Source organism: Nomascus leucogenys, chromosome 9 (genome assembly GCF_006542625.1).
Source record: "Nomascus leucogenys isolate Asia chromosome 9, Asia_NLE_v1, whole genome shotgun sequence".
NCBI lineage: Eukaryota > Metazoa > Chordata > Mammalia > Primates > Hylobatidae > Nomascus > Nomascus leucogenys.
In genome coordinates this window covers 3,618,995-3,632,615 of record NC_044389.1, presented here as the reverse complement: position 1 = coordinate 3,632,615, position 13,621 = coordinate 3,618,995, and the positions used below count along the sequence as shown (strand labels likewise).

Here is a 13,621-nt window from a genome sequence, read left to right as displayed (position 1 = left end):
TGGCTGGACACACAGCAGAGCCAGGTCATGAGCTGTCACTCTCAATTCACTTTTGTTTCCAAACATTTGCTTCTGCCACTTTAAGGGCAGGGAAGGGTTTTAGACCAAACAAACTCATGGTTTGGAGCCACTCACTGGAGGCCGAAGACACCTCCTGGGGGCAGTGAACAGGCAATGAGAGGGACTGGAAGGTCACATTTGCGGCCAGAGCCCAGGCTGCCCTGGCACGTCCGGCAGGACCATGGCCCATCCTCCTACTGTACGGCCGCATATCCCCTTTCCCTCGGTGACCACATTTCAGGACCCACGATGTCTTTGCAAATCGCCCCCTGCCTGGCCAGCCCCCTCACTCTCATACCAACCACAGAACCAAGCCTGCGCCCCTTCAAAGGCAGAGTTGGGGTAATTTTACTTGACAAGACTGCTGCCTGCCCACCTCCTCTTTCCTCAACTGCCTTCCTCTCTCCTGACCCTGTTTATTATTATCAGGAAAAAACAATAGGTCCACATTTAAACTTCAAAGAAAAGCAGGGGCTCAGGTTTCAAACAACTGCAGAGGCCTGGGCTTGGGACAGCTCCATCCCTCTCTCTCCCCTGAACTATGGGGAACCTGGGGACGGATTTCAACTCTCTGCAGCCCAGCACTCAGGGTCAAGGTGAAGCCCAATCTGTGACCACGGAGGAATTCTGGAATGTGGTGATGACCAACAGGAATTTTATGAGTGTCCCTCTGTGGAGGAGCCTGAGAGAAAGGCTTACAGAGGGTGGAGGGTGGAGGGCGTGGGACTAAGTTACTTAGATAAGGCTGTGGCCCCATGGTAAGGGTCTGGACGGGGAAGGTCAATGTTAACCCTTTGAAGGGCCCCTGGGAAGTGGATCAGGTTCAGAGCCCAAGGCTTTCACACATAGCTGTGTTCTAAAGCTGGTAAAACCTCTGATCATCAGCCAGTGTCAGGTGTCACAGCACAGCCAAGCGACCAGACCAGCAGATGAGATCTTGTTAATCCCCAGTGGTGATGAGTAACTGTTCTCCCCATCACATACTGGATGCATTAGGGGGCCCTTAGGACTTACTCCATTCTGCCTTACCCCACGGTGACTGGAAGGCACAGTTCCTGTTCCCCAAATGAGTCTCAGTGTGTTGTTCTCATTCCTGCCCTTTGAGTACATCTACCCAACCTACTGATTTCCCTTGTTTAATAGCATTTAAAGCTGGGTGCAGTGGCTCACACCTATAGTCTCAGCAGTTTGGGATTTTGAGACAGGAATATTGCTTGAGACCAGGAATTCAAGACCAGACTGGGAAACATAGCAAGACTCCCATCTCTACAAAAAAAATAAAATAAAATATTAGCTGGGCACGGTGGTACATGCCTGCACTCCCAGCTACTCAGGAGGCTGAGGCTGGAGGATGGCTTTAGTCCAGGAGATTGCGGCTACTCACTAGCTATGATCACGCCACTATACTCCAGCCTGGGTGACAGAGTGAGACACTGTCTCAACAGTAAATAAATACATAAAAATAGCATTTAAGTGATAGAGGGAGGGAGATCCTTGTGGCCTTTATCCTGTGTTGCTAAATGGACCTTCAGAACTCCAGCCAACATGTCAGGGACACCTTGAGAAGGCAGAGTGGAATAACTAAACAAGACTTGGCGCTGATGGCAGACAGGCCCCACTCCAATTCACCTCCACTGCTAGCTCACTCCATCTCACCTCCACTGCTAGCGGGGCCTCTTCGAACAGGGCTCATAAGATAATTGAAACTTTCAGCTTATCTCTGGAATGGGGAAAATCATACCTATTTTGCAGAATTTATTTAGAGGGAAAGAAATGCATATAATATGCCTAGCATGGAAGTCAATGTTCAATGTAATCGTTTTCTTTTTCCACTTTCCCCTGGAAGTGATTCATCCAGGTGGCGCTAGAAGGGATCTTCACTGCAGAGGGCATTCGAGAGATGACAACTCTAGACATCTATGCAACTTCTGTTCTTGTGCTCCTGCTGTTTTCAAATTCCATAGTCACAGACTGCACCCTGGAAAACTCAGGACACCCTAGAGTGAACTGCTCTGAAGAACAAAGTTGCTACTTGCTTGCTACCTCTGGTTGCTACCCCTGGTTGTGTTTGGTTGCCACATAATGAAATGATTTTCTTTCCCTCTTTTATTTCCTTTCTTTCTTTTTTTTCTGAGACAAATGGAAAAATAATTTGATCCCCTTGGATCTTTTCACCCTTGGTATTCTCCCCCTTCACACCCGAGCACCGCCCCTTGATAAATGAGAACACATGTACTGAAATCGCGGACTTCACCCTCCAGACTCGTGGTCCTCATGCTCTCAGGGGGGACACGTTTCCTTTCAAACCTCCAGAATAAATTCATCACAGCAGGAAGAACATTGTTTTTCTTAAAAAAAATCAAGTCCTGTATCACAATTATTTCATTTCAGAGGGAAAATGCTCCCCTTTCATCTAAAACTTTCTTCTCTCCAGCTCTGCAGTCTTTGACGGTGGCGATCCGGCACCCTCGGCCCGGCTGCTTTTGCAAAGTCCACACTGATTCATTATTTCAGAGAGCCAAAGGGTGACACATGCATATTTTGAATATTACCCTGTATGTAGATCTGCCTCTGGCTTGACTTAGGGGCTTCTAACTGCCTGATGTACTGGCACTCGCATGCTTTCAATGGTGTGTGCATTTAAAAAATCATCTTCAATTCTTTCATTTGGAGGGTGAACTTTCTGAAAAGGATGCTGGGAACCATGTTATTTCACTGTATTTCTCTACTATACCAGCCCCTTTGCAAGCAAACCCTTTTTTCCTTAATGACAACACACAGTGACAAATGCCCAGTGCCGTAAACGTGAAGCTCCTTGGTTTGACTGAGACGGTCTGTAGCTGACACCAGAGAAACAGGACATCTTCTTGAACCAAAACACCCACTCAAGAATTTCTATAAACTTCCTTATGCTTTGTTTTAAGGAAAACCGCCTGACAAGAAGCATACTTGTTCCTCACTGCCAGGCATCTTTCTATTTATGTAGCCTTTGTTTACATGTGTCCCCTGTTAATAACAATCAATATTTAACAGATGCACTCAAGCACCTTGGAAACTAATTTTCTTTCAAACGCAAGCACTTTCTGGGAAGGAATAAAAGGAGAGGAGAGTCGGGTTGGCAGCCCTCCATCGCGTGACCATTTATTGTCATGGAATGTAGCAGAAGACGGCTCCTGCTATTTCCTTTTGATTTCAGTGTGTAAATCTGCTCTCACCTAAAGCTTGACCGCATGACAGTGCAGACACACATTAAACTGATTATTTCTGTCTAAGCTGTGTGTAGAATGTGCACTCTAAATTGCACATAAAAATGTTCTCCAAAATAGTACCACCTGCCTGCACGAGGATCATTTTCTTTCACAAAGGCAGACTCAAATGTGTTTCTGTGATTCCGCAGCCTCTGGGCTGATGAGGGTTGCCGCCCTTTCTGTGTTGGGTGCAAGCCGGGCTGGACCGGGGCTGCTGCTCTTCTTAGCCCCCTGCCTTCCCCTCCAGAGGGAGATGAGGACTCCGGCGGCCTCGCTGTGGTGTCTTTAGCTCTTGCTTAGAAGAGGGTCTCAGATTCCCAGGGAGCAGCTTCTCCTGATCAAAACGAGAGAGAACAGAGGAAAGCAGGGTGGGTGGGCAGAAGGGGCTGGAATGAAGTGAGTGGAGAACAAAGAGGCAGAAGAATGTGAAAGTATAGCACAAACCATCGCAGCCCAGGGAAGAGCACCTAGAGAAGAGGGGAGAGAAACAAACCTAGTGAGGAAGACAGAGAAAGGAGGATAAAACTAAACACTGGGAGAGTGGCTTCATTTTTTACAAGGCAGAATGAAAACTAACTGCAGAAAAGGCAAGATCAAATTATCATGATTTCTCCAGATTAGTCCATGTTTCTCCAAACAAATGCCGTGCCCTTGCCAAGAAAAAGAAGAGAAAGCTGCTCAGAAGGAGAAAGAGAGGTGTTTTGCCCATACAGGGGCAAGCTATGGGATGTCATTCTCAACATTAGCACTTCTCTGACTCACTAACTCACACAAGGACCAGAGTAAAGGAAGTCATCTCATCCCAACTTTGAGGGCTGGGCTTGCAAATGCTTCTAATTTTCTAATATTTGGGGATATGTGCAGGAATTTTCTTGGTCATGTTATGCTCCGGATACATGGCTTTGAGGATCTAAGCACGGAAGATAGAGGCTGCCCTTTCAGTTATAGTTGAAAAATTGAGGACCACAACTTTTCTGTCATGTCTTTATTAGCTCGGAGGGCTGAGGCTACTCTGCTCGCTCATAGACTTTGGGACTTTTTGTTTCAGCCCCTAAAAGTCTGGGGCCCTTCATCCTCACCCACAGACTGTGATTTTGCTTCTATTTTCCATTTTAGCCAAGCTTCTACAAAGCAATCTATATCCGTCTGGGCTCAGTGGATCATGCCTGTAATCCCTGTCCTTTGGGAGGCCAAGGCAGGAGGATATCCTGAGGCCAGGAGTTTGAGACCAGCCTGGACATCATAGGGAGACCCCATCTCTACAAAAAAATACAACAAAAGCTGGGCGCGGTTGCTCACGCCTGTAATCCCAGCACTTTGGGAAGCTGAGGCGGGCAGATCACCTGACATCAGGAGTCTGAGACCAGCCTGGCCGACATGATAAAACTCTGTCTCTGCTAAAAAATGCAAAAATTAGCTGGTGTGGTGGTGCCTGCCTGTACTCCCAGCTACTCGGGAGGCTGAGGCAGGAGAATTGCTTGAACCCGGGAGGCAGAGTTTGCAGTGAGCCAAGATCGCGCCACTGCACTCTAGCCTGGATGAAAGAATGAGACTCTGTCTCAAAAAAACAAAACAAAAACAAAAACGACAACAAAACAAAAACAACAACAACAAAAAATAATATTCCATATCCCTATTTCTGCATCTGCAGCTCATGTTCCCATATCAGACATCTGTAAGTCAGCTTCCCTCTCCGATACCCTGCTATTCCCCACACCCTGGCAAAGTCTAAGCCCCATGCCCAAGGCAGAGGGAGCTTTTCAGTCCATTTCTTGTCTTTGTGGTGACACCTAATGATGCTGAACGGTCCCTTGTTGAATCTGCCCCTCTGTTGAGCTACCTGACACCATCCTCTCCTGTTCCCCTCTGCCTTTTCTGACTCGCCATTCTTCCTCTTCCTGTCAGATACCTGTTTTGTTTGGCTTGGTTTGGTTTTAGCTCTGTGGTGGTTAATTTTATGTGTCAACTTGCCCTGATATCTGGTCAGACACCATTCTGAATGTATTTGCGGGAGTGTTTCTGGATGGGATGAACATTGAATTGGTGGAATGTGTAAAGCAGATGCTCTCCCCAATGTGGGTGGGCCTCATCCAGTCTGTTGAAGGCTGAATAGAACCAAGTCCTAAGGAAGAAGATGTTCCTCTCTCTGCCTGGCGTCGGTCTTCAGGCTGGGACATTGGTCTTCTTATGCCTTCAGATTTGGACTGAGACTTACACCATTGGCTCTCTTGCTTCTTTGGCCCTTGAACTATATAGATCTTGGGATTTTTCAGTACCCCCGCGAGGGAGGGGGAGGGAGAGAGAGGGGGGAACCTAATGGTTCTGTTTCTCTGGAGAACCCTGACTAATACAAGCCCATTCTTAAATGTTGGTGTTTCCCTCCCCTACATCTCCCTCATAGCCAAGACTCAAATGAGTCACCCAACCCAGGTCCCAGGCACAGCTCAGCCCTCTGAGTTCTGCTGCTGCACCCTAGCCGTGGGTAAACTATTTTCACCAAGGTCATTGCCACTGGCTGAATAGTGGTCTCACAATATATCCATGCCCTAATCCCCAGAGCCTGGGAATGTCACCTTATAGGGCAAAAGGGACTTTACAGATGTGATTAAATTAAGAGTATTGGGATGGGGAGATTCTCCTGGATTGTCTGGGTGGATCCTACATGTTATCATAAGTGTCTATAAGAGAGAGAAAAGGGGATTCAAATTCAAAATTAGCGCCCGATTGGATCACAGACCTAAATGTAAGAGCTAAAACTATAAACTACTTGAAAGAAAACATAGAAGTAAATCTTCATGACCTTGAATTAGGCAATGGTTCTTTATACCTGGCACCAAATGTGTAAGTCACAATAGAAAACAGATAAACTAGACCACATCAAAATTAAAAGTTTTTGTGCTACAAATGATAGTATCAAGAAAATAAAAAGGCAATCTACAGAGTGGAGGAACATATTTGCATATCATAGATATGATAAGAAACTTGCATTTGGAATATGTAAATAACTCTTACAACTCAAAAATAAAAAGACAAGCAACCTAATTTAAAAATGAACAAAGAATCTGAATAGACCTTTCCCCAAAGAAAATATACAAATGGCCAATACAATTATGAAAGAATTTGCAACATCATTAGTCATTAGGGAAATGCAAATTAAAACCACAATATCACTTCACACCCACCAGAATGGCTTAAATAAAAAAGACAGACAATAACAAGTGTTGTCAAGGATGTAGAGAAATTGCAACCCTTATTCTTTGCTGGTGGGAATATAAAATAACATAGGTACTCTGGAAAACGTTAAACTCAGAATTATTATGTGACTCAGCACTTCCACTCCTAGAGGTGTATGTGTGTGTGTGTGTGTGTATGTGTGTGTGTGTGGTTTATAGATACATACATGCCTATGTATGCATGTATATAGAAAGATGGATAAAAGATACATGTGTGTATATATATCCAAGATAAATAAAAACATACATGTACACGAAACTGGTATGTGAATGTCCATAGCAGCCTTATTCATAATAGACAAAAAGTGAAAACAACTTAAAGGCCTATCAACTGATAAATGGATAAGCAAAATGTGATCTATTCATATGATGGAATATTACAGAGCAATGAAAAGAAATAAAATCCAGATACAATGCTATGCCATGAATAAACCTTGAAATATTATGCTAAGTGAAAATAGCTAGCCACAAAAGACCACGTATTGTATGATTCCCTGAATATGAAATATCCAGAACTGGCAAATCTAGAGAGACAGAAAATAGATTACAGGTTGCCTAGCGCTGAGGTGAGGGTGGGAAGTGAGGAGGGCACAGAGGGCACAGAGCTTCTTTTTCAGATAATGAAAATATTCTAAAATTAGATTCTAGTGATACATAAATTTGTAAATTTACAAAAATCATTGAATCGTATCTTCAAGTTCTGGAATTATATGATAGGTGAATTATACCTCAATAAAGGTGTTAAAAATTAAAAAATAAAAAAGAATGCCACAGAAGTGATGTGTCCTTTGAAGGTATCATATCCTCTGGGGGTCCCCATGTCCCTTTATTTGTTGACTTTGATCATTTGGATAAAAGGTCATCTGCCAGGTTTCTTCACTGTCACGTTACTATTTTTTCCTTTGTAATTAATACATGCTTTGTAGGGAAGTCCACTGAAAATACATAAATATTGTCTCTCATCACATTCCATGCATTAATCTTAGCATCCATTCCTGATTCCTGCCTGAAACAATGATTAGTGTTGGGTTTGCTGAATGGTAATTTCCTGTTTCCATCATTCCTTCCACATTTAGTAGCTGGAATTCCACTGGAAGGAAGACCTGTCCTTCCCCTGCCCCCGTTTATTTATTTATCCAATTGTTTATTTATATGATCATGGACCCATGGGTTCTTATTTTATTCTATGGGTTATAACAAAAGCACACACATTTACTCACTGACTTATCAAGTATTTACGGCGCTCCTAGCACATGTCAAACACTCTTCTGGGCTTTTGGATTTCGCTGTTGAGCATGACATCTTGGCCAAGACAGCTTTTATTCTCCTTGGAGAAGTGTCCCCTCCTCCCTGAGCTGGCACAGGCATCTCCCTTGTCTGTGTCCTGTGCACATGCTTGCACGGGTCCATGCACTCAGTCATCTCCCTGTTTCTGGATCTCTCTGGCTGGTCTGGAGGACCCTGAGGGCAGGTGCCCACACTGAGGATCTGAAAGACACAGCACTGATCTTCGAAGACACTCAGCTCTTGCTTGGGCCTTGGGTGAGCTAGTGAGGGAAGAGGTGAAGGAATGAACAAACATTGCTAGTGCTCAGATGCAAATATTAGAACATTGTCTAAGAAGCTCAAAGTTTAACCTTTGTTTGTCCTTGAGAGGCTGCCAGCTATCTGTTATATTGGTTTTCTATCCAGACTGGATATAGAAGAAAAAGGAAAGAATTCAATATGCCTCTGAGATTTCTGGCTATGAGCCATTGGTAGAAGGAGGTGCACACACTTGGGCTGGGGATCCGTGTAGAGAAGATCTGTGGGTTTGGCAGTGCTGAGCTGAAGAGGAGCCCCCGGGACACTCAGAGGGGAGGTCTAAGAGGCAGCTGCAGACTTGGGCTTCAGATCCCCAGAGAGGATAGTGTGGGGTGGGGGGATGGTGGCACTTTGGGAGTCATGGGCCTCTGTGGGGAGGAGTAAGCCACTGGAGCATGGGCATGAGCAGAGGGAGGAAGGAAGAGGGCAGGGAGCGAAAGAACCTATGGCAACACCAAGAGTGACACCTTGGAGCCTGAGGAAGAGGCTGAAAAGACTTTCAAGGAGAGAATGGTCAACAGAGCCAAGAAAAGCAGCAAGAGTCCCCAAGATAGAGGCTGACATGGGCCAGGACCTAGGTGGGGTGGGGAAGTTAGGGGGCGGGAGGCCTATTTCAGAGACTGAAATGGGATGATGGAGAGGTGGAGTAGGTGGAAGGGAAACTTATTCCCTGAGGTAACTTGAATGCCAACAGGACAGACCTGGGGATACCTTGGTGGAAGCAGAGGATCAACTGATTAATTCTTTAAAGGACATGGAGGGTCTTGAGTATGTTCACACAACAGAAAAGACTGGGCCAGGCCGGGCATGGTGGCTCACGCCTGTAATCCCAGCACTTTGGGAGGCTGAGGCAGGCAGATCACCTGAGATCAGGAGTTCAAGACCAGCCTGGCCAACGTGGCAAAAGCCTGTCTCTACTAAAAATATAAAAATTAGCCGGGCGTGGTGGTATGCGCCTGTAATCCCAGCTACTCGGGAGGCTGAGGCAGGAGAATCTCTTAAGCTCGGGAAGCGTGGAGGTGGCAGTGAGCCGAGATCATGCCACTGCACTCCAGCTCGGGTGACAAGAGCGAGACTCTGTCTCAAAAAAAAAAAAGAAAAGAAAAAAGACAGGACAAAACAAGATAAGCCTGTGCCAGTAGAAAAGAAGTGTCCTGGTAATGGATGGAATCATGATCAGCAGGAGGCTAAAGATGCAGGAGGAGAAAGGGTTCAGGGCCTAGATGGCAGGGACATTGGACAGGGAGGGCCCTGCCTTCCTATGAGACGCAAGGGAAGAGCGGTGAGCGAGGCGCAGAGGGGCTTGAAGGGGGAGGGGCAGGGGCAGGAAGCCAGGGCCACCTCCTTTGAAGGCCTCTGTGTTTCCATGTGAGGAGGAGGGGAAGTCACCTGCAGGGAGCGGGAGTGGCAGGCCACAGGCTTTGGATCCCTTCATTGCTGAATGGCTTCCAGAGACATCACCGATGCCTGACCCCACAGCTCCCAGCAGGCTGCAGGAGAGAGAAGAGGGGTGGGTGGGGTGGGAGGAAGAGCTAGAGGGAAGGAAGTTAGAGTAAGAGAGCAGCTGAAGGGCTGACTTGAGGTCTAGGGAGGAACCCAGGAAGCAAACCCAGGGGAGCCAGGGAGGGAGCTGGAATAACGAGGCTGTGGCCAGCAAGTGGGAAGATGGAGCCCGGTGGGGGAAGGTGTCGGAGGAGCAGTGGGTGATGACAAGATCTGTGTGTGGCTGTGGGTGTGAGTGGCTGGGTTTGCCAGAGCCTGCGGGGGCTTAGGAAGTGAAGGGGGCATTCCAGGACACCCGAGGTGGGGGGACCACCTTGGAGGCCTCAGCTAAGGCCAGCCAAAACAGTGTCCAGGGTGTCCAAAGACAGATCCTGCCCCCACCCTGGGGCAAGGGAGCAAAAGAAGAGATGGGAGAGTGATGTGCTGGAAGGGGTGGGCCCACAGAGGAAGGGAGGAGAAAGAGAAGAAGGGCCAGGGGACAGGCACAAGGGGTGGGGACCGACCTATGTTGCCTCAGTGGGGACACAGCTTCAGAGAAGCAACACTGCTGCCTGGCCTGCGGTGACTTGGAGCCTCGCCTCCCAAATGTGAACTCTGCATGCACCTCTTCTAAAGGCAAAGGATTCTCTGGGAGTCCCAGTTTTTTGTTTGTTTTGTTTTGTTTTGTTTTGTTTCGTTTTGTTTTGTTTTTGAGACGGAGTCTCACTCCCTCACCCAGGAAGAAGTGCAGTGGTGCCATCTTGGCTCACTGCAATCTCTGCCTCCCAGGTTCAAGCAATTCTCCTGTCTCAACCTCCCAAGTAGCTAGGACTACAGGCACCCACCACCATGCTTGGCTAATTTTTGTATTTTTAGTAAAGATGGGGTTTCACCATGTTGGCCAGGGTGGTCTCAAACTCCTGACCTCAGGTGATCTGTCCCCCCACAGCCTCCCAAAGTGCTGGAATTATAGGCCTCAGGTGAGCCACCACTCCTGGCCCCCAGTGTTAAGGGAGAAAAGGGTTAAATTCAGTACAAGCGCTTCAGGCTCTTCAACTGTTATGAAACCTATGCACCGGTGTCCAACTTTTATACCCAGCAAGAGGCTGATAATGGAATTTTGCTGAAACAAAATCATTGTTTTCGTCACAGCTATCATCCGGTCTACTGGAGTCCAGTTTCTTTTTACTTTGGCCTCTTGCCCTTTGTCCTTATGATGATTCAGATTCTCCTGCCGCTGGATTCTGTCTGATCTGCTTTGAAACCTTTGATCATGTGGGATGTGTCAGTGGCACCTGGTTTCTACCTGACAGGGTATAGCTTGTGTGTTCTGGAGGTGCTGGTGACTGGCAGCTCTTAGTGGAACTTCTCACTTGTGGATTCACCCTCCCTGAAGAGCACCACCTTGCCCAAGGTCACACTCCCTTCCAGGGTCCACCCACCCCCAGTGATGGTCAGTGTCGAGTATTGATATGATTTGGCTGTGTCCCTACCCAAATCTCATCTTGAACTGTAATTCCCATAATCCCCAAGTGTCATGGGAAGGACCCACTGGGAGGTAATTGAATCATGGGAGCAGTTACCCCATGCTGCTGTTCTTGTGATTGTGAGTGAGTTCTCATGAGATCTGATGGTTTTATAAGGGGCTCTTGCCCGCCTTTTGCTCAGCACTTCTCCTTGCTGCTGCCATGTGAAGAAAGGCATGTTTGCTTCCCCTTCCACCATGATTTTAAGTTTCCTGAGGCCTCCCCAACCATGCTGAACTGTGAGTCAATTAAACCTCTTTCCTTTATAAATTACCCAGCCTCAGGTATGTCTTTTTTTAGCAGCATAAGAATGGACTAATACAGGTATAAAGCCCCAACCACCTCCTTCAATGTGAGATGACTCTGAAGGGTTGCCCCAGCTCAGGAGCCCCTGTGTGGGGTTGGCTGAGGCCTTTGTTGCAACTGCCTCACAGTTCAACTTCTCTCTGCTGGGTTCAGCTGCCTTCTCTCTCCGACAGGTGTTGATCCTTAGAGCATTCCCCAGTAAACTTCCTGTATGCAAGCTGCATCCTGGAGTCTGATTCTTTCTACAGTTCTTAGACTTAATGCATAAAAATGCAAGGTGTCCAGTTAAATTTGAATTTCAGATAAACAATGAATAACTTTGTGGTATGAGTATGCTCCAAATACTATACAAGACAGTATACTAAAAAATTACGTGCTGTTTTTCAGAAATTTAAATTTAACTGGGCACCTCACATTTTATGTGGCAACCCTACTTTTTAGGGAGCCCAAGCTGGGTCATGAAATGATCCTTCGTGGCCCTCACAGGCTGTGGAAGAGGAGCCCTGTGGTTTCTATGGCAATGAAAGGGCACAAAGGTTATCGTAGGCACGAGCACCAGGGACACTTCAAGATCAATGGAACACCCCATCTGGAGAATGGGTTGAGGACCGGTATTACTGGTGGGGCTGAATGATTCTCAGTGGTGGAGGTGAAACTGAACAGCTCTCCAAGGAGAAAGCTCCCACACTGCCCATGTGAAGGCAACCACCTCTGGTGAGGCCACCAGGAGAGCAGAGCATGAGCACCCAGGGGCCAAAATCATGGCCCCACCATGACAGTCATGAGGGTAGACTGCCCACTTCCTGCCCAGGAGTTGGGGAGCCCACTCTTACTGAATAGGGGGCTCAAAGCAAAATCACACCCACCCCTTTGCTCAAAGCAGTTATAGCCCTTTTCAATGATAAGGATTGAGCTTTCAGTGCTGAAATAAATCTGTTTTAGTAACCAAGAATGACGAATAATTATAGAATCAAGTCACAATGGTGTGATGAAGGGACCTTAGTTGGCCTTTGGTAAGAAAAAAGTTTCAACATGACATTATCAAGGGGCAGTTATTGGAAGGAATAAAACCACTTTATGCTTATGTCCAATGAGTTATATGCTCAATAAATAAGTTACTATTATTATTATCATGTCAAAGGGCTTTTAGGCCTGAGAAACTAAGTTTTCTAATATCCTAAGCAAATATGCCTGCTAGTAACGCTTACCAGAGATAAAGGAGAAAAGATCATAACTTGGAAAAGACCTCGGTCCTTACTCCTTGGCGAGGCCACCCCCTCTTCCTGCCCTCTCAGCCTGTTCCCACTGCACCAGCTCTGGGAGTCAGGGAGGGGAGTGGCTTTTGGACCAAAAATGTACTCAGGTCTTCCTAAAGAGCTTGCCTCACCCTATTGTTTCTTCAAATTCTTCTCACCCACACCCAGCGCTGCAAGTCACTACCAGCGTGGCTCTCTTGGGGACATTGGTGACCTGGTTGGTTCATGCCTTTTATACTGGTTCGACTCTTCCTCGACCACTTGGCAGTGCCAGAAGCAGCTGTCTGCCCACTTCTTCTGATGCTCCTCCTGTGGGGGGACAGGACCTCCTGCCTCTCCCAACACCCACTTTCTCTGTTGATTACCTACCTCCTCTTTCCACCTTGGGGAAGGTACTCATTCCCTAGAATGCCATTCTCAGTTTTCTTTCATTATTTGTGTTTTTCTGTGTGTGATACTTTATTTTTAATAGACTTTTTGCATATCAGCTTTATTTCAGTGTAACTTACCTGCCATAAAATTCATTTTTTTAAAATGTTTGATTCAGCAGCTTTTAATAAAGTCACACAGCTGTGCAACTACTGTGGCTGTGGGTGTGAGTGACTGGGTTTGCTGGAGCCAGGGCGAGTGTAGTGAAGGGGGCATCCCAGGTCTCCCGAGGGGGCAGCCCCGCCTCCACGATCTTGGCTGAGATCGGCCAAAAGAGTGTGCGATGTACGTGAAGACAGATTCTGCCCTCAGCCCTCAGGTGGCATCATAGCGCGTGTGTTCAAGTAACACTTACTTTACTTAATAATGGTCCCAGAGCTCAAGAATACTGCACCTAATTTATAAATTCAACTTTATCGTAAGTATGTATGTATAGAAAAAAACCATAGTAATACAGGATTAGGTACTATCCATGGTTCCAGGCTTCACTGGGTGTC

At 46.6% G+C, this 13,621-nt stretch overlaps 1 long non-coding RNA gene across 1 annotated transcript; it reads left to right on the top strand.

Moving 5' to 3' along the window:
• Nucleotides 1-720: 720 nt before the first annotated feature.
• LOC100607035 lies at nucleotides 721-2,169 on the top strand. The gene is made up of 2 exons (XR_122160.2): nucleotides 721-839; nucleotides 1,907-2,169. It is a non-coding gene; the product is annotated as an uncharacterized LOC100607035 (long non-coding RNA).
• Nucleotides 2,170-13,621: the final 11,452 nt, after the last annotated feature.